This window comes from Pongo pygmaeus, chromosome 12, assembly GCF_028885625.2.
Source record: "Pongo pygmaeus isolate AG05252 chromosome 12, NHGRI_mPonPyg2-v2.0_pri, whole genome shotgun sequence".
In the NCBI taxonomy this organism is placed as follows: Eukaryota; Metazoa; Chordata; class Mammalia; order Primates; family Hominidae; genus Pongo; species Pongo pygmaeus.
In genome coordinates, this window is record NC_072385.2 from 80828749 (window position 1) to 80854511 (window position 25763).

General features: G+C 36.6%; 1 long non-coding RNA gene across 1 annotated transcript in view; it reads left to right on the top strand.

Annotated features, from left to right (window-relative positions):
* Positions 1–25763, top strand: part of LOC134737860 (uncharacterized) — a 609803-nt gene that overhangs the window by 574197 nt on the left and 9843 nt on the right. The window contains exon 6 of the long non-coding RNA XR_010123249.1: positions 9216–9280. This is a non-coding gene — a long non-coding RNA (uncharacterized LOC134737860). The remainder of the gene's footprint in view (positions 1–9215; positions 9281–25763) is intronic.

The window sequence follows — 25763 nt, forward strand, 5'->3', positions numbered from 1 at the left end:
CAGGCTAGTGTGCAGTGGTGTGATCTCGTCTCACATGCAGTGCTTTTTTATTACAGTTTCCTATTTCTTTATAAACCTAATAGCAGTAGTTTTATCATTACTACTTGCTTGATTCATTACTATCCAGATACCATTAGTCAAAGCATCTGCTTAAGTTTTTCACTGAATGTTTCCCTGTTGCACAATAATATAAATAGTTCAGACACAAAAAATAAAGTTTTGTGATCAAATACATTTGGGATATGCTGATGCTACGTACTCTTTTTGGAAATTCACAAAGCACACTATCATCTTCTAGGTTCTGAAAAGTTCAATAATGAAGAAACCTATTTAACCTTGTTTAACTACAGATTTTCTAAAATAACAACAAAGCAATGACTAACATATCCTGGAAACATAGCAATTGGGAAACATACTTTGGGAAACAATGTGATATAGTATATCAGAGATGTAATTGTCACCAGAGTAAAAACTCCACTTCGCATCAAAATTTTCTAATAATTTTTTAGTTTAGTTGTCTTCTTTGTTAGAGATTAAGGTTCAACGAAAAATGTATATTCATCTCTACTTCCAGAGAGACTGAATTCAATCACGCAAGATGTTATTCTCTAGCTGGCACCATGAGTAGGTCTTCTATAGGCTCTTTCCACTTGTTTATAAGGACCACTGCTTTTGAATGATAAGAATGCGCTAAGATCTGTACATGCCCAGGGTATATACCCATTGTCTTACTTCTTTTATTGTTAAATTCGCTGGTCAGAGGCAGTGTTAACTGAAATACCTCAACACTGCAGGAACTTTGCTAGCAGAAGTATGGTAAACAGGGAAAGCATATTCATATCCTTAATAAGTAGCTACACCAGGAAGGACAAGCCTTAGTATTTGGAGTCAAAAAGTAACAAACTATGATCAGATTCCTTTGAATTGTGATGCCAGTTCAGATTCAAGACTGATCTCTGCTTTGGAAGACTGGGTACCCAGCAGTAACAGTAGTTAGATCAGCCATGTTGTAGGAAAGTCCAATTTATAGAGTCCTTGTATAACCTCTGTTTCCACCATTCTGACCCCTTTGTTTATGAGCCTTTGAGCAAGGACACAAGTGTCCAGGTAAAGAGATTTACATACATAATTTGCATATACAGACTATGACACAGAATTGGTCACCTACCTATCTGATTGCTGAGAGTGTCTTCTAAAGCAGGTATGCTTTGATGAACATTTGGAATGGATGTAGACGTTCTTACACTCTGTTCTCATTCTACGAGACTCATCCATGAGACTCTTTTCAATATTCTCCTTTTCTCAAGTCTTCAATTTCATTATTTCCAAGTCCCTGTCAAACCTTTGGCAAAGAAGACAATGACATGCATTTCAGCCCTCCACTCGTAGCTGGGGCCAGAATATCATGAGGAGTTGTCTCTAAACCAGGTTGAAATATGTCTTCCTTGTTCACTGGTTCTGGGGGAACTTCTCATAAAGAGTGGAGACATAAGTGGCAATGCAGCAAGCATAGGTGCACTGGAAGTCTTAACCACCCATTCATAACACTTGAGGGTGACTTCTTTAGGGCTTAATTCAGCCTGATTGTGTATATAACACAGCCACTTGATGATGGTATGCCATTGAATAGGTTTTAGCGTTTGGCAGACAAGATAGCATCCAGTTTATGTCAGGTAGTGAGACAGCCAGGTAGGAAAGGGTCCCTGGAAAAACCTCAATGTGCCTGTGCACTGAGAGGAGTGCACACTGGGGTGAAGCCATAGAAGTGTGCGCCATTTGGAGCTAGGAGGAGCCTGACCCCTCCTCTTCCTGGGTGGAACCTGGGATTCAATCTGCAAGGCAGGAAGCACACTAACAAAACTCTCTCTGGCCATTCCCTGTTTTCCTTTTCACCCAATAAACCCTACCCTCACTCCTTACCCTTCAAATTGCAAGCTTGAGATGGAGTTTCACTCTTGTTGCCCAGGCTAGAAGCCAATGGTGCGATCTTGGCTCACTGCAACCTCCCCCTCCAGGGTTCAAACTATTCTCTTGCCTTAGCCTCCTGAGTAGCTAGGATTACAGGCACCAGCCACTGCACTCGACTAGTTTTTGTATTTTTAGTAGAGACGGGGTTTCACCATGTTGGTCAGGCTGGTCTCGAAGTCCTGACCTTAGGCGATCCACCCGCTTCGGCCTCCCAAATTGCTGAGATTACGGGCGTGAACCACGACACTGGCCAAGGATCCCTGCCTTTAGCTGAACTAAGAAAAGAGTCCTACAACAGTAGCTCAGGTTGCATAATCATTTGTTTTTCCAAGGGCAGCCATTTCATTTTCACCAGGATTGAGTTGTAATGATGATAGAAAATATGAATGAGGTATTGACTATATGTCAGACACATTCATAAACATTTTATGCGCATTAATTTCTGTAATCATCACAATGAAACTATGAAGTAAGTACTATCATTGCCCCTGTTTTTCAGAAAGGAAATGTGGCACAGGTGGTTTAAGTGTCCTGTCCATTGCCCTACAGCTAATAAGAGAGTATTATAAGATTCAAACTCAGACAGTCTGGCTCCAGAGACTGCATTCTGAACACCTCCCTGCACTATATTACCTCAGTTCTAAGCAAGGAGCTATTTCTTGAAAGCAAATAGTTGTTTGAAGAAAAAGGCATAACTTTGTTTTAAAATACTCAAGGCCATTCCAGTGATTGTCTTTTAGGACATGCCAAAGTTTCTATGTAGTATTCCCTTCTGTCACAGTCACTTTGAGATTGGCCATGAAGTCCAAGTGGCATTAAATTCTAAGTATCTGGGATTATTATGATCCAAGCACACTTAAAATAAACCTTACAAATCAACTATTAAAACTAAGTAATGCTCACCATATCAAAATAGCATTGCTCTTTAAGATCACATTACATGTATTTTCTTTAGATAGTTTAAATTGTCCATTAATTTCCATTATTGCTTATTTTATTTTATTTTTTATTATACTTTAAGTTTTAGGTTACTTGTACACAACGTGCAGGTTTGTTACATATGTATACATGTGCCATATTGGTGTGCTGCACCCATTAACTGGTCATTTAGCATTAGGTATATCTCCTAATGCTATCCCTCCCCCCTCCCCCCACCCCACAAGAGGCCCCGGTGTGTGACGTTCCCCTTCCTGTGTCCATGTGTTCTCATTGTTCAATTCCCACCTATGAGTGAGAACATGCAGTGTTTGGTTTTTTGTCCTTGCGATAGTTTGCTGAGAATGATGGTTTCCAGCTTCATTCATGTCCCTATAAAGGACATGAACTCATCATTTTTTGTGGATGCATAGTATTCCATGGTGTATATGTGCCACATTTTCTTAATCCAGTCTATCGTTGTTGGATATTTAGGTTGGTTCCAAGTCTTTACTACTGTGAATAGTGCCGCAATAAACATACGTGTGCATGTGTCTTTATAGCAGCATGATTTATAATCCTTTGGGTATGTACCCAGTAATGAGATAGCTGGGTCAAATGGTATTTCTAGTTCTAGATCCCTGAGGAATCACCACACTGACTTCCACAATGGATGAACTAGTTTACAGTCCCACCAACAGTGTAAAAGTGTTCCTATTTCTCCACATCCTCTCCAGCACCTGTTTTTTCCTGACTTTTTAATGATCGCCATTCTAACTGGTGTGAGATGGTATCTCATTGTGGTTTTGATTTGCATTTCTCTGATGGCCAGTGATGATGAGCATTTTTTCATGTGTTTTTTGGCTGCATAAATGTCTTCTTTTGAGAAGTGTCTGTTCATGTCCTTTGCCCACTTTTTGATGGGGTTGTTTGTTTTTTTCTTGTAAATTTGTTTGAGTTCATTGTAGATTCTGGATATCAGCCCTTTGTCAGATGAGTAGGCTACCCATTCTGTAGGTTGCCTGTTCACTCTGACGGTAGTTTCTTTTGCTGTGCAGAAGCTCTTGAGTTTAGTTAGATCCCATTTGTCAATTTTGTCTTTTGTTGCCATTGCTTTTGGTGTTTTAGACATGAAGTGCTTGCCCTTGCCTATGTCCTGAATGGTATTACTGCTTATTTTATTATCAACCAATAGTTTTTATTTCATTCACTATATCCTGCCATCTTCTTTCTTTGTCTTTGAGTTGAAAATAAAATACAACAGAGATCTGTCTCCATCAATGAAAGAGCTATCTACTTTCGAAAAATTTAAAAACTGCTCTTTATTTAGTCACCATTAAGATGATAGAGACTGACATAGGTTCATACAAATATGAGCTGTTCTCAAACATCAGGGCATTACAAATAGAAAGAGAACTAATATTTCTGCTCCAGTTTTTACCTTTGTATTTAAAATATATTTTTTAGGACTCCCATAAGCAGGACCAAAGAAATAGAATTTCTTTAAATTACGCAGGGTACTTGAAGCTGTCTCCCTCAGGACCCAAAACAAACTGATTATTTGAATGCTGAGGGCATGACATGACCCTCCAAAATAGTTTTTTTAAGTTTAACTTTTTAAAAAAGATTTCACCACTTTCAGCAGTTTAGATTAAAAAAGAATAAGAGCATGCAAAATTGTAGCTGAAACTATAAATTTTTCAGATTGTTTCAGCAGTTCCTTTTTACAATGGACTTGCCTATGAGTTTCTCTCCTTCCATCATGCCTGGCCAGTTGATGCTAAAACGCTGCCCTCACCCTCAGCCCTGCCTTGGTCATTGAATTAGTGCCAGCTGGTATTTTATTCTCTTGAGGACCAAACTGTGAAACAGTTAATCTAGAAAACCAATCACACTATGTTACATGTTGCTGTATGTATGTATGTCTTTTTCACTGGATTTTGAGTTATTCATGTCCTGTTTACCTTTGAAATTCCAACTATTTCTTACAACATGTTAGAATATAGTAGAAGTTCAATTTGTGTTTATTGAATTAAGAGTGATCTGGGGACAAAATTCACAACTTTAGAGGTCACTTAATCAGTGACAGCAGATGTGGTGATTTCAGGACAATGATGTCATTTGAAGAGAGCCCAAAACTTTGGGCAGTTTCCTACTTGTCATATTGTTGATCAAGCCCAAGTGGGGGCAAACATTGTGCTTATGTGGCAATTGGACTCCAAACTCTGTGAGCAAGGTGTGAATTTATTTCTCAGAATTTTGGGTAGCAGTTACCTTGAAAAAGATACCTTATAGAATCTCAGAGTAAAGATAATAATAAAACTTCTAATACAGTACTTCTAATTGTTTTGGATCTTTTCTTTGATCCCTTCTCATAAAAGGAAACAGAAGGTTAAAAATTAGCCTTCCTACCTTGTCTGATATTTACTGTTCTAGTTAAGCTTATGTTTAATCCCCAGAAGAAAATTTATTTTTTTGAAATCAGTTATTAATGTCTTACTTTATTCACCTGCAATTTAACGGGCATCAACAAGTGCTAGATTCCTTGAGGGGGAAGATGGAAGTACAAATAATAAGACAAGCATTTTCTCCCTCTTCACCATCCCCATGGAGATTTTGCTTTAGTAAGTGGTAGAATATGAGTCTCTGGCTCTCAATCTCTAGAGTGACACCAATAATTCTTAGATTGGATTTTACTTTGAGCAGGGGAAAGGGGAAGAGTACTATGTTTTAGTGAAATGCTTTTGAACTAATGTGACCTACATAGAATCAATGGGAAATGAATGACAGAGATAAAACTGTGTGGAATTATTTCAGAACTCTATTCTAGAACCTCTTTCTCAGAATGTTATAAGCCAGATTAGTGCTCTGCATTCTTATTTTTTATCACAATACGTTGCCAAAATGATGAAACACAAGCTATACTCTAATGCAGTTTGTCCAACGTGTCAGTCTATTGTTTAATTAAAGAAATTCTACTTCTTTACAGAAATCCTATTTTAATTAGATCATTTCCTCAATTACTGTTAGACTCTTCCCACTTATTCTAGATACAAGATCAACCCACTTTATTGTTTATACTAATGTAATATAATATTGCTACTGTATTACCTTATTGCCCCTGTCATACCTGAACTCCTTCTGAGTGTTCAAGAAGATGCTTCTGCCATTGAGACTATTATTGAACCATTTTTTTCATCATTTTTCCTCTGTAAAACATGCCAGCTCACAGATTCTCGGAGATAATCTCTATTGCAAAAATACTATTTTATTCTAGTGTAATAAAGACAGAATCAAGAGTATAAATTATCACAAGAACATACCAACATTGAAGTTTAATATTGGTGAAGTATTCATGTTCTTTTTCACATGATAATATGGATATTATATTAAGATACTTTTAATATATTTTAAAGTATCATTATATACAAAGTTTATTATTTCTTTAAAAATTATCTTAGATTAAAAATAAAACATTGACTCTAGCCAATTATATTTATAGGATTGTGTCTACTATAAGAGTGCAGGATTGTAATTGAGGGAGGAGAAACCCATATTACACATATTGATTTTTTGTAAAATGCTGTAATGGAGAAGACACAACCACAAAGAGAATCTAGTCTTAGTTGGAAGAGGAGTAAGACAATAGTTTAGTGGCATAAACCAACTAATAAATCTATTAATTGATAAACATTTATTAATAAAGTTATTCAGTTAATACTGAAAGATGCTGTGAGAAATACATGAACTCTCCACCATCAAGCAAGCAATCCTTTTTTTTTTCTTTTTGGAGACGGAGTCTCGCTCTGTCCCAGGCTGGAGTGCAGTGGCGTGATCTCGGCTTACTGCAACCTCTGCCTCCCGGGTTCAAGAAATTCTCCTGCCTCAGCCTCCCGAGTAGCTGGGACTACAGGCACCTGCCACCAAGCCCAGCTAATTTTTTGTATTTTAGAAGAGATGGGTTTTACTATGTTGCCCAGGCTGGTCTCGAACTCCTGAGCTCAGGCAATCCGCCTGCCTCGGCTTCCCAAAGTGCTGGGATTACAGGTATGAGCCACCGTGCCCAGCCCAAGCAATTTATAATTTAATTGAAAAAGTAAAATAAGGACAGTAAGAAAAAGGTAAACTATGTAAAACAGTGTATGCTCAGGGCTAATTGGCTCAAGAGGCAAGTGATACTGGAATTCAAAAGAGAAAGATATCACAAAGGGATAGAGGAAAGAAGTTCCTTTTCTTTTAGGAAATTTTTACTTTAGGAAGAAAAGGAGGATGGCTTAGAGTATTTGAATTTATTAAAAATCACATACAGGGAAGACATTTTTCAGGCTTTCAGGTATAAATGAAATGATCACTTCACTAATTTTAAATCAGTGTCTATGAAAACAATACATTTCTTTGGCACTGTCATTTTCAGCTGCATGTTGACAAAACTGACCACACAGGGAGCATAATTATTCACCAGAATGCCTAACGGTTTGTGTCACGTTTGAATCCATTTCTGCCTCCTTGAGAAAATATGTATCCTGAAGAACATCTTACAGATTCCATTGAATTACAGGAATAACAATAAAGGGATTTCTTTAGAAAGAAGGATTCAATAAAAAGAAAAATGAGGGGAAATAGGAATCTAAGCTAATAAATGAGACTTTCTGATACCAGACTATTGAGAGCTAGCATTTTTGAGGTAGGAAGTGAAGAATTGAATGTAAAAAGCCTCCAGAGAAGAGAAGGACCCAGAATCAGTTCCTGAAATCCAGCTCCACGCATGCAACCTTATACCAATAAATGCTCTTGACTATAAGCCTCTTAATTTTTTTCTAGGAGATGTAAAATTGGTTTTGTTCTTCTATTCTATTCATGAACCAATGTCTGGAACCAAATTTCCCCACTAACTTGTTCATATTGAAGTTGAGTGATGGTGAGTTAGCAGTTGAAAATATACTTGGAACCACTGCATTTTCCATGTTTTCAGAAGATTTCTTCCAATGCAGATCATTCTTTTCATATCATTTGGATAGCCAAATTTCTTCCAGAACTATAGAATCCACATTAAAGTGGAAATTCAGCATTGAGCTTTTCATGCATTTTTTCATGCCTTGTCTTATAAGGAATGTCGATAATTATTCTCTACCTTGTATTATCATCATTATTCTTATTAGTACACCCTCCTTGTGATAACACTATGGCCAAATGTTTATCTCAGGCTAATGTGCTGTGTTATGGATAGATGAGTCAAAACAGAATACCTTATGATTAATTGGAGACAGGTCAAAGTGTTACTCTGATGATCAAGAGAAGGGCTAGAATCTAGCCATTAGTCTTTCAGGTTGAGGATGGCAGTGCAAGATGGCAGTGCAGGGTTTTCTCTATGACCTGAATAAAGATGTTGCCACAGACATGAATATCTTAATCTGTAAAATCTGTACTTATGTAGCAGTTATCAACAGGGCTTGGTTTAATTATTTGGTGCTTGGTTTTCTGAGCGGTCTCAATAATATAATAGTCTACCCTGACTTGTTTCCTTTCTAAAGTTCTAGAAGAGATTGGAAGCCATGAATAGTTTACTTTTTTACGTTTTGTATCTATCATTAATGTAACATGTTCCACAAATTAAAATCAAAACAATGAAAAGTAAAATTATTTGCCACTTTGCGCATTTAATATGTGTATATGTAAAAGGCTATCCGCTTTTTTTTTGACAATGACTAACTGGTACTCTTAATTGCTCATTCCTCTCCAAAACCCCACTCTATATGAAAGACTGTCACTGAGTATATTTATTCATGTGGAGACAGTTTTATAGAATGTCAAACTGTGGGTTAGAACACCAGCTTTTGGGCACCAGCCAAGTGCATAGAACTCATCTGTACTTTATTTGCTTTTTCTGTTTAGATTCATTAATTTCTCACTTTACTATGTGAAATCTATCTCTCTTTTGAAAAATCAGTTGGTAGTTTTATTTCTCAACAGCACATGTGATTCAGTCTCTCTCTTGTTTTATTCTAACATGTGAAGTTTTAGAACTCTACCTATCTCTGGTTTCAAGTTTGATGTAATGTTAGAAATGGGAAGCTTTTAAAAATAATAAGCAGTCAGAGTTTTAGAACTCTCTACCTATCTCTGGTTTCAAGTTTGATGTAATGTTAGAAATGGGAAGCTTTTAAAAATAATCAGCAGTCATGGCCTTAATGAGAGGCTATGTAGTTAAAAATCAGAGGCTTTGCTATTCTAGTGGGCTACTGGGTAAGGTAGCAGACTTCCTTTCCTGTGTCTTGTCCTTAAGTTTCCAGGCATGTTTCTTAAATTTTGATGGTGGACATTGTGTTTTCTAGAACTCTACCTAGAGGAAAACAGACGAGTGAATTGACCTCTAGACATTTTTTTTTCTGCTGAAACCGTAAGTTTCTAAAACAAACTTAATGGTATTTTCATAGCTTTAAGTATTTCAATATTTTCTCAAGAATTATTTTAATTTGTACAAATTAGATGGCATTTTGTTGATTTGTGCTTGTCTTATAATGCAGCTGGATATGGCATTAGTGAAATTACATTATGCAGTAAATAGTTATTTTGATGAAGAAAGTGATTAAATTTAATTTCAATAAAATATTTGATTGTATAATAGTATTTTCCCTGTTGGATGTCAATATAAACAAAATCCCTCCTAGTGTTGTGAGCTGAGAAATACATTATGAAAGTATAATTTAAAAGTTTAAAAAATGATAAATTCTAAAAACAGAGGGAAGAGAGAAGATTGTTGAAAAATTAAAGGTATATTTGACTTAAATGTGTTAGCGATACAGTAATGTTGATGTGGTTTGATTCTAATTTTTGTACCATCTATTATTTTAACCATAAATGATATGGAATAAAATACATATTGATAGCATAAGACATTTTCATTTATTCTTTCCCAGCAGGATTCCTAAGAAAAGTTAGGAATTCAACTGAAAGGTTTAGTCCTATGTCTACAGATGAAAATATGTCTAAGTTTTAGTGTTTATGGCAACCATAACTACATTTGAGTGATGACAACTCCATCCTCTGTCCCTGCACCCAGAATTATATGCTTTGTACACATAGAACCCTTCTATATAACCCTTGTTCTACATAAGAAATGTAGAAAATTTGTAGAGAATAGTAGATATGCATGCCCTATGAAAAGAGCTAGATTTCTGTTGTTTCATAGTTGCTGTGGGAATCTGTGGTGGTTTATTGGATAGTTCTCCAAAGGTGACAAAAATAGACATGTGACCTCCTTAACCAATTGTTGATACTAACTGAGAAAAAGTTCTTCAATTTCTGGGAGGAATACAGGCCCAAGACTGATTTTTGATCTAGGTGATAAATGTTGAAAACATGCTTAGCCTTTGTAAATAAATAATGTAAGATTAATAAAATAATAATAATAATAATACACTGACCAGACTATTAAACTGAGTAAAAGTCCATGGGGGCTTATTTTCTTTGGTAATTATGGTTGGAGTAGCACTGCAGGCTCAGGGATAACTATGTAGTTGTTATGTAGACAGCTTTAATCAAAGCTCTTATCTACATCAAGTCTCAGTCTCATCCCTACTGAAATAAGGCTGATTTGCAAAGGCCTTCTAATTCTAAAACTCTACAACCTGCATACATCCCTGGATAAATTGGATTCAGTACCAGAAACATTGCAGAATTTAGGGAAACTCCATTAAACCAACAAATATTGAGTTTGTTTATACTATGTGCCAAACTTTATGCTAGGCACTGCAGACACAGTGGTAAATAAAAGGATGAGATCTTTGATCTCATGGAGGCAATATCCTAATGAGAAATAAAGATAATGGAATGTGTAAATGCATATTACACACATTAATTATTGATTGTGTTGAATGCCTTGAAGTTCACTGAGCAATGAGCAGAATAACTGAGGTGGATCACTTTAGATAAGGGCAATGAGAAAGCCTCTCAGAAAAAAAAGCCTTTTAATCTGAGATCGGAGGGATGTGAATAATCTGAAGGAAGAAGATTCCAAGCAGAAATATGTGCAGAGCCTTAAGGGATTAAATGTGCCTGGCAAGTCTGAGAAACAGAAGGAAGCAGTGTCCCTAGGGTATAATGGGAATGAGAAGGTAGGCAGAAGAAGCGTTACAGGCAAGGCCATGCATCTAGGATATGGCAAGGGTTTAGACTGTTATTCTAAGAATGGTAGGAAGCCACCCAGAGGATTTTAGGCATGCCAGTAATGGATTTAGTTTTAACTTTTTAAAAGAGGTCAAAAAACTTCTTTGACTTTTCTGTAGAGGATGCCTTCTTCAAGCTTTTATCTTACACTACTTCAGGCCCAATCACTTGGAAATGTTTTAGTAAAATAGCTCTTATAGTTACTTCTTCATGCCTTTTTTTTAACATAGAAAAAGAGATTGAGTAAATGTCACAAAAAACTAATGCAGGCAGAAGAGTCAATAAAACAAAGTATATAACATGTGTGTGTGTGTATGTGCACGTGTGTGTGTGTTCAAGAACGTTTTACTGCAGACCTCTTTTTTCTGAATGGAGAGAGCAGAGAGGATCAGTAATTTTAGCAACATCGAGGAGTATCTTCAGCTCAGTTTTGGTTTCTCAATCGGGTTGAGAACTACAGAATTTCCTTAGTTATCTAGCACCTGTAAGGAACTTAAACAAATTTACAAGAAAAAAGCAAACAACGCCATAAAAAAGTGGGCAAAGACATGAACACTTTAAAAAAAAAGACATACATGCAGCCAGCAGTCATATGAAAGAATCACTGATCATTAGAGAAATGCAAATCAAAACCACAGTGAAATACCATCTAACACCAATCAGAATGGCTTTTATTAAAAAGTAAAAAAATAACAGGTGGTGGCAAGATTGTGGAGAAAAAGGTACACTTACTTAAACACTGTTGGTGGAAATGTAAATTAGTTCAGCTATTGTGGAAGACAGTGTAGTGATTCCTCAAAGACCTAAAGACAGAAATACTATTCAACCCAGCAATCCCATTACTGGGTATATACTCAAAGGAATATAAACTATTCTATTATAAAGACACATGAACACATATTTATTGCAGCACTATTCACAGTAGCAAAGACACGGAATCAACCTAAATGTCCATCAATGATAGACTGGATAGGGAAAATGTTATATATATATAACATTTTATATAGTATTCCACGTTTTTTATATATATAGTATATATATTTATATATATTATATATATTATATATATAGTATATATATTTTTATATATTATATATATTATATATAGTATATATATTTATATATTATATATATTATATATAGTATATATATTTATATATATTATATATATTATATATATAGTATATATATTTATATATTATATATTATATATAGTATATATATTCATATATTATATATTATATATATTATATATTACATATATTTATATAATATATATTTATATATATTTATATGTATTTATATATTTATATATATTTTATATATATTTTATATATATTTATATATATTTTACGTATATTTATATATTTTTATATATTTATATATATTTTATATATATTTATATATATTTTTATATATATTTATATATATTTTTATGTATAAATATATATTTTTATATATATAAACATTTTATATAGTATTCCATGTTTTTTATATATATAATATATATAACATTTTCCATGTTTTATATAGATATAACATTTTCCATGTTTTATATAGATATAACATGGAATACTATGCAACCATAAAAAGAAATGAGATCATGTCCTTTGCAGGGACATGGATGGAGCTGGAGGCCATTATCCTTAGCAAACTAACACAGAAACAAAACCAAATGCCACATGTTCTCACTTATAAGTGGGAGCTAAATTATGAGAACGCATGGCTGCGTAGAGGGAAGCAACACACACTGGGGCTTTCAGAGGGTGGAGAGTGGGAGGAGGGTTTGTTGTCTGTACAACAAACCCCCATGACACAAGCTTACCTAAGTAACAAACCTGAACTTGTACCCCTGAACTTAAAATAGAAATATTTTTTTAAAAAAGAATTTCATTAGTGTCTTTTAGCAAAAAAAGTCAGCATAAGACTTCCTGAAATTTAAAAGCATTCTGTGTCTCATATCTTGGGCTTCTGTTCTGCCTGGTATTTCCTCAGTGCCTGAGTTGTTAAAGGGTTCCAACTTCATTTGGTCTATGATAGTGGTTCCAGTGTAACCTGTCACCTAGGTGAGGAGAATGCATTCTCTCTCTCATGCAAACGCATATGTTCACACACAGGCAGCTGTTTTTTTATCCCCTCAATTTAAAAAGTCAAGCCAATTTTTATCCACTCCTCTAGGCTCACCATTTTTTATTTTCCCCATACTCCATTAACTCACCCTCCAATTACATCTAGGCACCAGGAAGAGATGGAGTTTTGTTCCCACTACTAGCCTGAACTAGAAGAAAGAGCTAGAACAGGTAAAAAGAGGGAGAGGAGAAGAAGGGATACTGTGGAAATAAATTTTAGTGACCTAAATCCACTTTTCTGTTTCACTCTTGAGGTTTCTGCTCAGGGTGGAGGGACAGATCTTTTTTTTTATTTTTTATTTTATTTTATTTATTTATTATTATTATACTTTAGGTTTTAGGGTACATGTGCGCAATGTGCAGGTTAGTTACATATGTATACATGTGCCATGCTGGTGCACTGCACCAACTAACTCGTCATCTAGCATTAGGTATATCTCCCAATGCTATCCCTCCCCCCTCCCCCCACCCCACAACAGTCCCCAGAGTGTGATGATCCCCTTCCTGTGTCCATGTGTTCTCATTGTTCAGTTCCCACCTATGAGTGAGAATATGCGGTGTTTGGTTTTTTGTCCTTGCGATAGTTTACTGAGAATGATGATTTCCAATTTCATCCATGTCCCTACAAAGGACATGAACTCATCATTTTTTGTGGATGCATAGTATTCCATGGTGTATATGTGCCACATTTTCTTCATCCAGTCTATCATTGTTGGACATTTGGGTTGGTTCCAAGTCTTTGCTATTGTGAATAATGCCGCAATAAACATGCATGTGCATGTGTCTTTATAGCAGCATGATTTATAGTCCTTTGGGTATATACCTAGTAATGGGATGGCTGGGTCAAATGGAATTTCTAGTTCTAGATCCCTGAGAAATCACCACACTGACTTCCACAAGGGTTGAACTAGTTTACAGTCCCACCAACAGTGTAAAAGTGTTCCTATTTCTCCACATCCTCTCCAGCACCTGTTGTTTCCTGACTTTTTAATGATCGCCATTCTAACTGCTGTGAGATGGTATCTCATTGTGGTTTTGATTTGCATTTCTCTGATGGCCAGTGATGGTGAGCATTTTTTCCTGTGTTTTTTGGCTGCATAAATGTCTTCTTCTGAGAAGTGTCTGTTCATGTCCTTTGCCCACTTTTTGATGGGGTTGTTTGTTTTTTTCTTGTAAATTTGTTTGGGTTCATTGTAGATACTGGATATTAGCCCTTTGTCAGATGAGTAGGTTGCAAAAATTTTCTCCCATTTTGTAGGTTGCCTGTTCACTCTGATGGTAGTTTCCTTTGCTGTGCAGAAGCTCTTTAGTTTAATTAGATCCCATTTGTCAATTTTGGCTTTTGTTGCCATTGCTTTTGGTGTTTCAGACATGAAGTCCTTGCCCATGCCTATGTCCTGAATGGTAATGCCCAGGTTTTCTTCTAGGGTTTTTATGGTTTTAGGTCTAACGTTTAAGTCTTTATTCCATCTTGAATTGATTTTTGTATAAGGTGTAAGGAAGGGATCCAGTTTCAGCTTTCTACATATGGCTAGCCAGTTTTCCCAGCACCATTTATTAAATAGGGAATCCTTTCCCCATTGCTTGTTTTTCTCAGGTTTGTCAAAGATCAGATAGTTGTAGATATGCGGCGTTGTTTCTGAGGGCTCTGTTCTGTTCCATTGATCTATATCTCTGTTTTGGTACCAGTAGCATGCTGTTTTGGTTACTGTAGACTTGTAGTATAGTTTGAAGTCAGGTAGTGTGATGCCTCCAGCTTTCTTCTTGTGGGTTAGGATTGACTTGGTGATGCGGGCTCTTTTTTGGTTCCATATGAACTTTGAAGTAGTTTTTTCCAATTCTGTGAAGAAAGTCGTTGGTAGCTTGATGGGGATGGCATTGAATCTGTAAATTACCTTGGGCAGTATGGCCATTTTCACGATATTGATTCTTTCTACCCATGAGCATGGAATGTTCTTCCATTTGTTTGTATCCTCTTTTATTTCATTGAGCAGTGGTTTGTAGTTCTCCTTGAAGAGGTCCTTCACGTCCCTTGTAAGTTGTATTCCTAGGTATTTATTCTCTTTGAAGCAATTGTGAATGGGAGTTCACTCATGATTTGGCTCTCTGTTTGTCTGTTGTTGGTGTATAAGAATGCTTGTGATTTTTGTACATTGATTTTGTATCCTGAGACTTTGCTGAAGTTGCTTATCAGCTTAAGGAGATTTTGGGCTGAGACAATGGGGTTTTCTAGATATACAATCATGTCATCTGCAAACAGGGACAATTTGACTTCCTCTTTTCCTAATTGAATACCCTTTATTTCCTTCTCCTGCCTAATTGCCCTGGCCAGAACTTCCAACACTATGTTGAATAGGAGTGGTGAAAGAAGGCATCCCTGTCTTGTGCCAGTTTTCAGAGGGAGTGCTTCCAGTTTTTGCCCATTCAGTATGATATTGGCTGTGGGTTTGTCATAGATAGCTCTTATTATTTTGAGGTACGTCGGAGGGACAGATCTTAATTCTCCTCAGCACCCCTCTACATCTGTGAAAGTAACAGAAATGTCAAAACACCACCACAGAGCGATAAAAATTACAAAAGTTGTATATTTTAAAAAATAATAACTCCTAGTAAATAATAATAGTAGTGGGATAAGTGAACATATAGAAAGTACTAATTTACACTGTATAAAAAACAAGGTCTGAAAATTTTAAAATGTCAGTCAATTAGACACATGTTTGTAATTTCCACAGGTTTGGTAGAATATAGAAAAGTATCTCTGACTGGCATCCAGTTTTGAACTCTCCATACAAATTTCTCAGCACTGAATGGAAAAGCCAACTTACCTATAAGTGAACAAAAGTGAAAATACTCATCTAGGGGTGTGTCAATTTTCTATGGCTACTGTAATACAACAATAGTGGCTTAAACTAACACAGATTTATGTTACAGCTCTGTAGTTCAAAAGTCTGAAATAGGTCTCAGTATTTAAAATTTGTTGGTAGAGTTGAGTGCCTTTCTGAATGCTCTAAGGGGTAATCTATTTCTATGCTTTTTTCAGCTTTTAGAGGCTGCCCACAGTCCTTGAATCATGGTTCCATTATTCCATTTTTGAAGCCAGAAGTCGATTTCATCTCACATCACATCACTCTTATCTCCTCTTCTGATTCCTTCTTCTAAATTTAAGATCTTTATTATTACGTCACCCTCCCCCTACTCCTGATCATCTTGGATAAGCTCCTTATGTCGAGTTGAAATGATTGGCAATCTTTTCTCCCATCAGCAACCTCATTTCTCCTTTTCTATGGAATGTAACATGCTTAATGGTTCCAGAAATTAAGATGTGGATATCCATGGGGATCCGTTATTCTCCTACTGTGAGGTGCTTCCACTAATTTTCTAGGCAAAAAGCAGAAATAGAAGAAAAAGGAAGGACATATTTGAACGAATTTTAGTTAAGAGTATCTGTTCCTAATCAGGGTTTCTCCCTGGAGGAGAGAATATTCACAGATTTCCTAGATAGTGTGCGTTTTTCTCTGAAATATCATCATGCTTGCTTAATTATTTATTGCACTTTATTTATTTATTTATCTTGCATTAAGCAGCAAGTTTATCGTACTGATAGGTCCATGTCCATCTGTGGAAAGGATAACTTGCCCCGAATATATTCACTGTGTGTTTTGCTTGATTTCTTTTGACCACTTCCAGTGGCTAGTTGGGAAATGAATGCTAACCATCATTATCAAAGTAACAGGAGTTAGTCATGTTACATTTCTTCCCAGGGGAATTAACACATAAAACAAACAAAAAACATAATCATTTTAAATGGCTCTAGACAGCAAGAATGGATGAATGGGGTCTCTAAGTTAAACAGTGAGAACATATTCAAGGGCTTTTGAGTTCGACTGAAACAGAAGCTTGGCAATATTTGTTCATTAAGTATACTTGTCCCTCAGTTGTCATAGGGGATTGGTTGCAGGACCCCAGAGAATACACAAATCTGGAGATGTTCCAGTCCCTCATATAAAATTGTATAGTATTTGCATATGACCTATGCATATCCTCCTGTATTCTTTAAATCATCTCTAGGTTATGTATAATAACGAAGACAATGTAAATGCTATGTAAATAGTTATTTTGTATTGGTTTCTATTTGTATATTTTTTAACTGTTGTATTGTTACTTTTTACTTTTTCTCCAAATATTTTTGATCTGTGATTGGTTGAATCCACAGATATAGAACCTGAGAAATGAGGGGCTGACTGTATTCTATTCATCTGGAGGAACAAACGTAGACAGTGACTGTCCCTCATGAATGAATGTCAAGTAGCCAGTTACCCACAGGTTTTAGCATTTCCATCTGTCTTCTAGGTTACAAGTCAGAATGAACACTAGTGCTCTTGTCTGAAACTGTAAAGAAATGGAGGAAAACATCAGAAGTTTATCTAACAAATTATTCTTACTGGAGAGAAAAAAAACAAAATAGCATATAATTAAACACCAACAAGTGCAAGTCTCAGGCTTACAGTAATATAAAATAAATTTTTACTATATTATTGTATCAATCCATTCTCACATTGCTATGAAGAACTACCTGAGACTGGGTAATTTCTGAAGAAAAGAGATTTAATTGACTCACAGTTCTGTAGGTTTAATAGGAAGCATGTATAAGAGGCCTCAGGAGACTTACAATCTTGGTGGGAGGGGGAGCAAGGACCTTCTTCACATGGTGGCAGGAGAGAGAAAGAGAGAAAGGAGAGAGAAAGGAGAATTGCTGCACACTTTTAACCAACAGATCTCATAATAACTTACTATCTTGAAAACAGCAAGGGGGAAGCCTGCCTCCATGATTAAATCATCTTCCACCAGGCCCATCCCTTGACATGTGGGGATTACAGTTCAAGATGAGATTTGGGTGGGGACACAGAACCAAACCATTTTAATTATAGAAGTAAATATTAAGACAAAGAAATGAGGTAACTTGCTCACAACTAATAAAGCTAGAATGAGCTTTGAATTCATGTCGAATTGACTTGTACACCCATGATTCTTGCACTTTACCACGATGCTAATATCCTTGGGCTCTAGGATTGGGTTAGAGAGCATGGTGCTACCATTTGCCAAGTTGATTTCATCTTATCACATAAAACAGTGGAGATTTTTTTTGTCTTTTGGTCTTTGTCCATACATTTCTAAACTAACTTTTAATCACTTTTTTAATAGTTAAAATTTAAAAATATTATCAGATATGAGAAACCATAGACCAAATAAACAAAATTGTCTTGGTGTATGACTTTGGTTGGATACAATATACATAAATTACTTTGCTATGGGAATCAAGGTAATGGGACAGTACTTGTGAGTGCAGAAACTCTCGTTTTATTTCATAGATATGATCTTTTTTACTTATTCTTTTTAGGCATCTTGCCAACTTCTGCCATTGCTCATGAAGGTGACTAGGTTACTAAACACAGGTGGTTCCTTGTCTTCTACAAATTCTTGGTTTTTAGCCCTCTGAACTTCTGCCTTTTGAGGCTACTCTTTTAAATCCAGTTTTCCTCTTTGTGAGCCTCTTTAGCCTCTTATCTCAGATTTTCCTGGACACAATTCCCTAGAACATGTTCTCAAAAAGGCCATAGTCTTTTACAATGCTAACTTTTAAAAAACATAAAAATACCTTCACAAGCCTTTACTGAGATATAAGTTTGAATGATGTTTCCCCAACCTTGAAAATTATCCTTCCCCATGGTAACCCAGTGTCAGAAAAACCTTTCTTCAGGAATATAAATGGTGTCCCTCAGTACGCTACTAGGGAGTGATGAAAAGAGCTGACCTTTCAATCTCACTATCATGCTCCAACCATTGCCTGCTGGTTCTTTGACCTCTTCATCCAATATTCTATCTTAGGAGGGCTAGAGATGTTTTAAGGCTCATATCTGCCCAATGTGCCTCCTGAAGGTCAGAAGGCAGATTCCCAAACTTTCTAAAAATGGTCACAACTAACTTTTCTAGATTGTACACAAGATCCAACTAAATATTCCAAAGCAACAAAGAGCATGGTATACCCTGGGACTCCTATGGCTTTGTCCAACTGACTTGCTCATATATATTTTACAATGAATGACAAGACCTCAGTGTCCCTCATGTGAACATCCCCTGCTCTGTCACTCAATATTCTCAATCATATTTCATCTTTTTATCTTTTAAATTTTCTCATAAACACTTTGCCCTTCTACACAAAAAGCTAGTGTCCCCCTCTCCTGGGAAACTCTGCCTTTTTTTCACACAATAATTGGTCCATGTTCCTTGGTCATTTTCATTTTGCCAGCTGTCTTAGTCCATTTTCATATTGCTATGAAGAAATACCTAAAAGTGGGTAACTTATAAAGAAAAAGAGGTTTAATGGACTCACAGTTCCACATGGCTGGTAAGCCTTACAATCATGGTGGAAGGCAAAGGAGGAGCAAAGGCCTGTCTTACATTGCAGCAAGCAAGAGAATGTGTGCAGGGGAACTTCCCTTTATAAAACCATCAGTTCACTTGAGACTTATTCACTATCATGAGAACAGCACGAGAAAAACCTGCCCCCATGATTCAATTACATCCCACCAGGTCCCTCCATGATACATGGGGATTATGGGAACTATGATTCAAGATAAGATTTGGGTGGGGACAGAGCCAAACCATGTCATTCTCCCCGGCCCCTCCCAAATCTCATGTCCTCACATTTCAAAACACAATCATGCCTTCTCAACAATCCCCTAAAGTCTTAACTTATTCCAGCATTAACCCAAAAGTCCAAGTCCAAAGTCTCATCTGAGACAGGGCAAGTTCCTTCTGTCTATGAGCCTGTAAAATTGAAAGCAAGTTAGTTACTTCCTAGCTACAATGGGGGTATAAGCATTGAATTAGTACACCCTCTCCAAATGGATGTATTTACCCAATGCCTGTAAATGGGAGTAAAAACAGAGGAGCTACAGACTGCATCCAAGTCCAAAAATTGATAGGCCAATCATTAAGCCTTAAAGTTACAAAATGATCTCCATTGACTTCTTGTCTCATATTCAGGTCACACTGATGCAAGAGGTGGATTCCCATAGTCTTGGGCATCTCTGCCCCTGTGGCTTTGCAGGGTATAACCTTCCTGGCTGCTTTCGTTGGCTGGCGTTGAGAGTCTGCAGCTTTTCCAGGCACACAGTGTAAGCTGTCAATGGATCTACCATTATGTGGTCTGGAGGATGGTGCCCCTCTTCTCACAGCTCCACTAGGCAGTGCCCCAATAGGGACTCTGTGTGGGGCTCCAACCCTGCATTTTCCTTCAGCACTGCCCTTACAGAGGTTCTACATGAGGGCTCCATTCCTGCAGCAACCTTTTGCCTGGACATCCAGGTATTTCCATACATCCTCTGAAATCTAGGTGGAGGTTCCCAAACCTCAGTTCTTAACTTTTGTGCACAGCAGGCTCAACACAATGTGGAAGCTGCCAAGACATGGAGCTTGCACACTCTAAAGCCCCAGCCTAAGCCATGCCTTTGTCCCTTTTAACCACAGCTGGAGCAGCTGAGACACAAGGCACCGAGTCCCTAGGCTGCACACAGCAGAAGAGCCCTGGGCACAGCCCACAAAACCATTTTTTTCTCCTAGGCCTCAAGGCCTGTGATGAGAGGTGCTGCCGTGAAGGTCTGTGACATGTCCGGGAGAAATTTGTCCCATTACCTTGGTGATTAACATTCAGCTCCTCATTATTTATGCAAATTTCTGCTGTGGGCTTGAGTTTCTCCTCAGAAAATGGATTTTTCTTTTCTATTGCATCGTCAGTTTGCAAATTTTCCAAATATTTATTCTCTGCTTCCCTTTTAAACTTAAGTTCCAATTCCAAACTATATCTTTGTAAATCAATAAAACTGAATGCTTTTGCACCAAAGTAACCTCTTGAACACTTTGCTGCTTAGAGATTTCTTCTGCCAGAGACCTTAAATCATCTCTCTCAAGTTCAAAATTCCTCAGATCTCTAGGGCAGGGGCAAAACGCCACCAGTCTCTTTGCTAAAGCATGGCAAGAGTGACCTTTACTCCAGTTCCAAACAAGTTCCTCATCTCCATCAGAGACCAACTCAGCCTGGACCTTATTGTCAATATAACTATCAGCATTTTGGTCAAAGCCTTTTAACAAGTCTCTAGGAAGTTCCAAATTTTCTACATCTTTCTGTTTCCTATGGAGCCCTCCAAATTCTTTCAACTTCTGCCTGTTGCCCAGTTCCAGAGTCACTTCCACATTTTTGATATCTTTACAGCAGCACTCCATTCTCTGTGGTACCAGTTTACTTTGTTAGTCTATTCTTACACTGCTAATAAAGACATAAGTGAGGCTAGATAATTTATAAAGAAAAAGAGATTTAATGGACTCACAGTTCCACATGGCTGGGGAGGTCTCCTAGTCATGGCAGAATGCAAAGGGGGAGCAAAGGCCTGTTTTACACGGTGGCAGGCAAGAGAGCATGTGCAGGGGAACTGCCCTTTATAAAACCATCAGATCTCTTGAGACTTATTTTCTATCATGAGAACAGCATGAAAAAACCCCACCCCCATGATTCAATTACTTCCCATGACATGTGGGGATTATAGGAACTACAATTCAAGATGAGATTTGAGTGAGGATGCAGACACACCATATCACTAACTTTGTTATTTAAGAATTCAAATAATTATTCATGAAAGTTCTTCTTTAAAAAAGATGGGAATGGATTCTGATTACTCAAGAAATGGTGAATGTGCTGAGTGTTTTAATTCTAGTTCCGTTTCTACTTCAAGCAAGACTGAGTAGACCCTATGCTAAATTCCTAGAGTCAAACACACTTCACCCCTAAAATGATTGTGTAGCAAGGCAATACAATCTAGCTTCATAAGAAGACAGCATATTTTTCTATAATGAATTTTACAGTATTCACTAAGCTACATTAACCCTGGGATTATTGTGTTAGAAAAACATTATTCTCCTCCTTCTTTCTACTGGATACATATCAACATCACTTCATGGATCTATATGAATCATCCAGAAAAAATGAACAACACATCGAATGCTCCTGTAATGTAATTGTTCTGATACACAGTTTAATTTGGGATTGAAGTTCTAGTTCATCACAACATACTATAGGGGAGAAAAGACAGCATTAAGTGTTTCAAATCCATAAGTAGAGATGAATATTTTAATGAGTATTACATTTTAAGAAGAAAAAAGGAAAATGAAACTAATCAAATGTCCTTGGATATATCCCTATACCATGGGATGTTAACAATATAATTGGATACTCAGTAGAAACAGGAGGTAGAAGTTGAACAATGAAAAAAAAATGGTTACAACTTTCAACCTTGAGATTCCTGAAATATTTTATTTTTGACTCTTTCTTGGGTCTTAAAGAGAGTATTCTTGCTGAGTATTGTGAATCATAGTTACCACTGATCACAGTTTCTGTTGAAACACTTTCAGTACACCTTAGGAAGTTGGAAGAGAAATTCAGCTCTCTTTCACTTTTATGGCTGTTTAGAAATGATGTTCTAGTATGTCCAAAATGAAGAAAATGATATTAATTTGAGATACGATTTTCATGATAGGCAAACCTGTTCACTAGGAAGCAAAGGTGGATTTGAGGATATATTTCAGTGACAGAACAAAAACTCTGATTCTCTACTAGCAGCATTCTTCGGTTAAGTATTTTAATTCTTGTGATCTTTAGAAGTACAGAATAATGAAATATGTCCACTCCTGTAATTCTTAGATTCTATAATTATGAACACTTCTGTCATTTAGATTATCTGCATTATAAGGAGAGAGATCTATGAGTAAAATTTTAAAACATTTTTATATAAAAACCCCAAAAATCATGGTTGTTAGATTAGTGGTTTAGCAGTCTTTTAACAATTTTTTTTAATTGGAAGAGAACTTGGCATCGATCTTAGAAAAATTTGGATGCATGCATGCCTCTGGTGTACAAGTGGAGGTTCTAACAGGAAACATGTCTGGGGGCATGGAGGGAGATCCCAGTAGGCAATGCCATTGAGTGGCTTTTGAAAACTTTGTCACAGGAACCCATATTCTCACAGTAAGAACCATGCTCAAAGTCCTGGTGAGTCACTCTCAAGTGTTTTCCCTAGCCACAGGAGCAAAGACCTTAGAGAAGAGCACCTCTAAAGTCAACAAGAGAAATGGTAAATTATATACATCACATGGAAGAGGAGATGGCTATGAGAGGAGAAGGCAAAGAAAAAAGCCCTGGGCACTTTGGAGATAATTGGGCACACTAACAGGTGCAGTCAAAATTGAAAACATATTATGTGTACTTCTGGTATATGAACCCATTTTAAACTTCATCTTGGTATTATCTTGACACATTACAAAGCCATTAAATTACCATTTTGTCTTATAAGAGCTTATTAAAGTTTTTTTTTTTTATCAGGGAGCAATCTATACATCTTCACATCTTTCTCAACAACCATCCCAGAACTTGGCACAGACTTTCAATAAACAAAATTCCTAACCACAATTGTAGTGCATTAAGAAATTGGTAATAATTACTATTATTTTAATATTTTTTAATCTTAAGCTTATAACTTTTTATCAGAGGTGAATCAGTTAATTTTCACATCTTCAAATTTCACAGATTTTATAATTGGAAGATTTAAATAAATTTTCCAAGGCCACAGTTAAGCATTTTGGAGAGTCTATAACCCCTTTGGTTAGCATTGTGCTCTTGGGTCACACTCCACAAAATAAAGCTACTTCTAAATTGGTTTTCATCTCATGGTTTCTTCAGGTTTAGAGTGCCTGGGACTTGGAAAAATTATTGTTTATCTTACATTCTGACGGCATGTTGCTGCCATTCTTGTGATTTACTATGGAACGGAGAAAACATTGCCAAGCAAGCATGTCAAAGCCACATCTCATTGTACATTCCATTTGCTATTCAGAGCATTGCTCCTAGTATACATGTACATGCACAGTTTCCATTGTAGCAATAAAATAAAATAAGCCAATTTTCCTCCTTTACCTATTGAAGGTCTTTAAATGCACAGCCTTCTGGGATAAGTCAAATGCTTCCCTGGACATTCAGATTGCAAGCAGTCTTTGGATTACAAGATCTTCAGATATCAACGAGAAAATTAAGGAACACAAAATAAGAAATGATTTCTTATGCTTTATGCTCACTGTCTTTCAAGGCTCCAGATTCATCTGTCTGTCTTTAGAGTTGTATTATATTTTGATTCCTGGGGAGGCTTTCTCCATTGAAATGCTTAGGAGAGTTACCACTAGCAGTATTGTGTCCAAACTGTGTGTTTTGCAAGTATAACTTTAGGGTAGGAGTTTTCCATTACTGTGTTTTTTTAAGTTTTACCTTATCAATTATTCTTGTGTGGCAAAGCAGTTTCCTTGATGCAGAATTTATCTTGGAAACAATATTCCAGATTAGGAAAGGATGAACTTTTAGAAGGTTTATTTTCAACAAATACTCTGTTCTGATCTCAGATGTCGGTTACTGATTACGAACAAAAGTATATTTGATATATTTATAGGTATTTCTTCAGGGTATTTGGAGCATTCAAAAGGCTTTTATGTAAAAGGACAGAGAGCAAACTTGCAATCACCATGGCTTCATTTTATGTTCGGTAGTCGTGATTCAGTGTATGGTATTGCTTCTCCTTTTACTATTTTATTGCTGTGTGACTGAGAATATTATGCATTAGCACTTAGCAGGGAAATTTAAAGAGTGTTATTCTATTTATTTTAAGTGTCATATAATTATGAATTGATTTACTGGCCATTGTAATGCTACAAATGATAATTAATTTATTTGCATAATATGTAGTTTCATAGACGTTCAATTATAATAAAGCATTTGCTAAATGTACCATGAAAATTGTGTTTCCAGAGAGAGTGAGAGTCTGAGGCTGGAATCTGTTTAGCCTGTCAGTATGTGGTCGTCATCATTGGCAATCCGTTCCTTTCAGGATGGGAGGGAGGTTTACTTAGTCCCATAGTTCACCCCTTTATATATTTCTCTCATTTTAAAATATGATATTCAGAGTCATTGAGATATGCCAAAAATAATAGCATATTAATAAAAACAATAAAATTGAAATGAAGGATGTTGATGTGGTTAACATCTTAAATCCCTTGAGTCAAAACTGGGTTGGAAATATACAATTACTCACCACGTTGCCTGAACAATGAGTTAGAAGGGTCCAGTCCTGGACCTTCTACTCTTGTCAGTTTCCCATGGCTCAGGGGTTCCCCCAATCAAATAGGAGATGGAGAAAAGGAGAGTGGACAGACTATAAATCCCCATTGTTTGAGAGCATGGGTACAGCACCAGGCAAGGGTTCTAGGTTTCCAGAAAATAATTCTAAACAGGTGACACAAAAAGCCAGAATGTCTTGGCTCAAAGTGTTCCGGGTATTCCCCCAGTAACAGTGATGCTTTTCTCATACTTGCCTATGAAAGAAGAGGTTGCCAAGGGGAAGAATTTCTCCCCTGGATTACGGTGCATCTTGCATGTCCAGCAGAATAGTCTGTCCCAGCCTGATTGTAGGAGGGAGGCTGCAGAACCAGTGC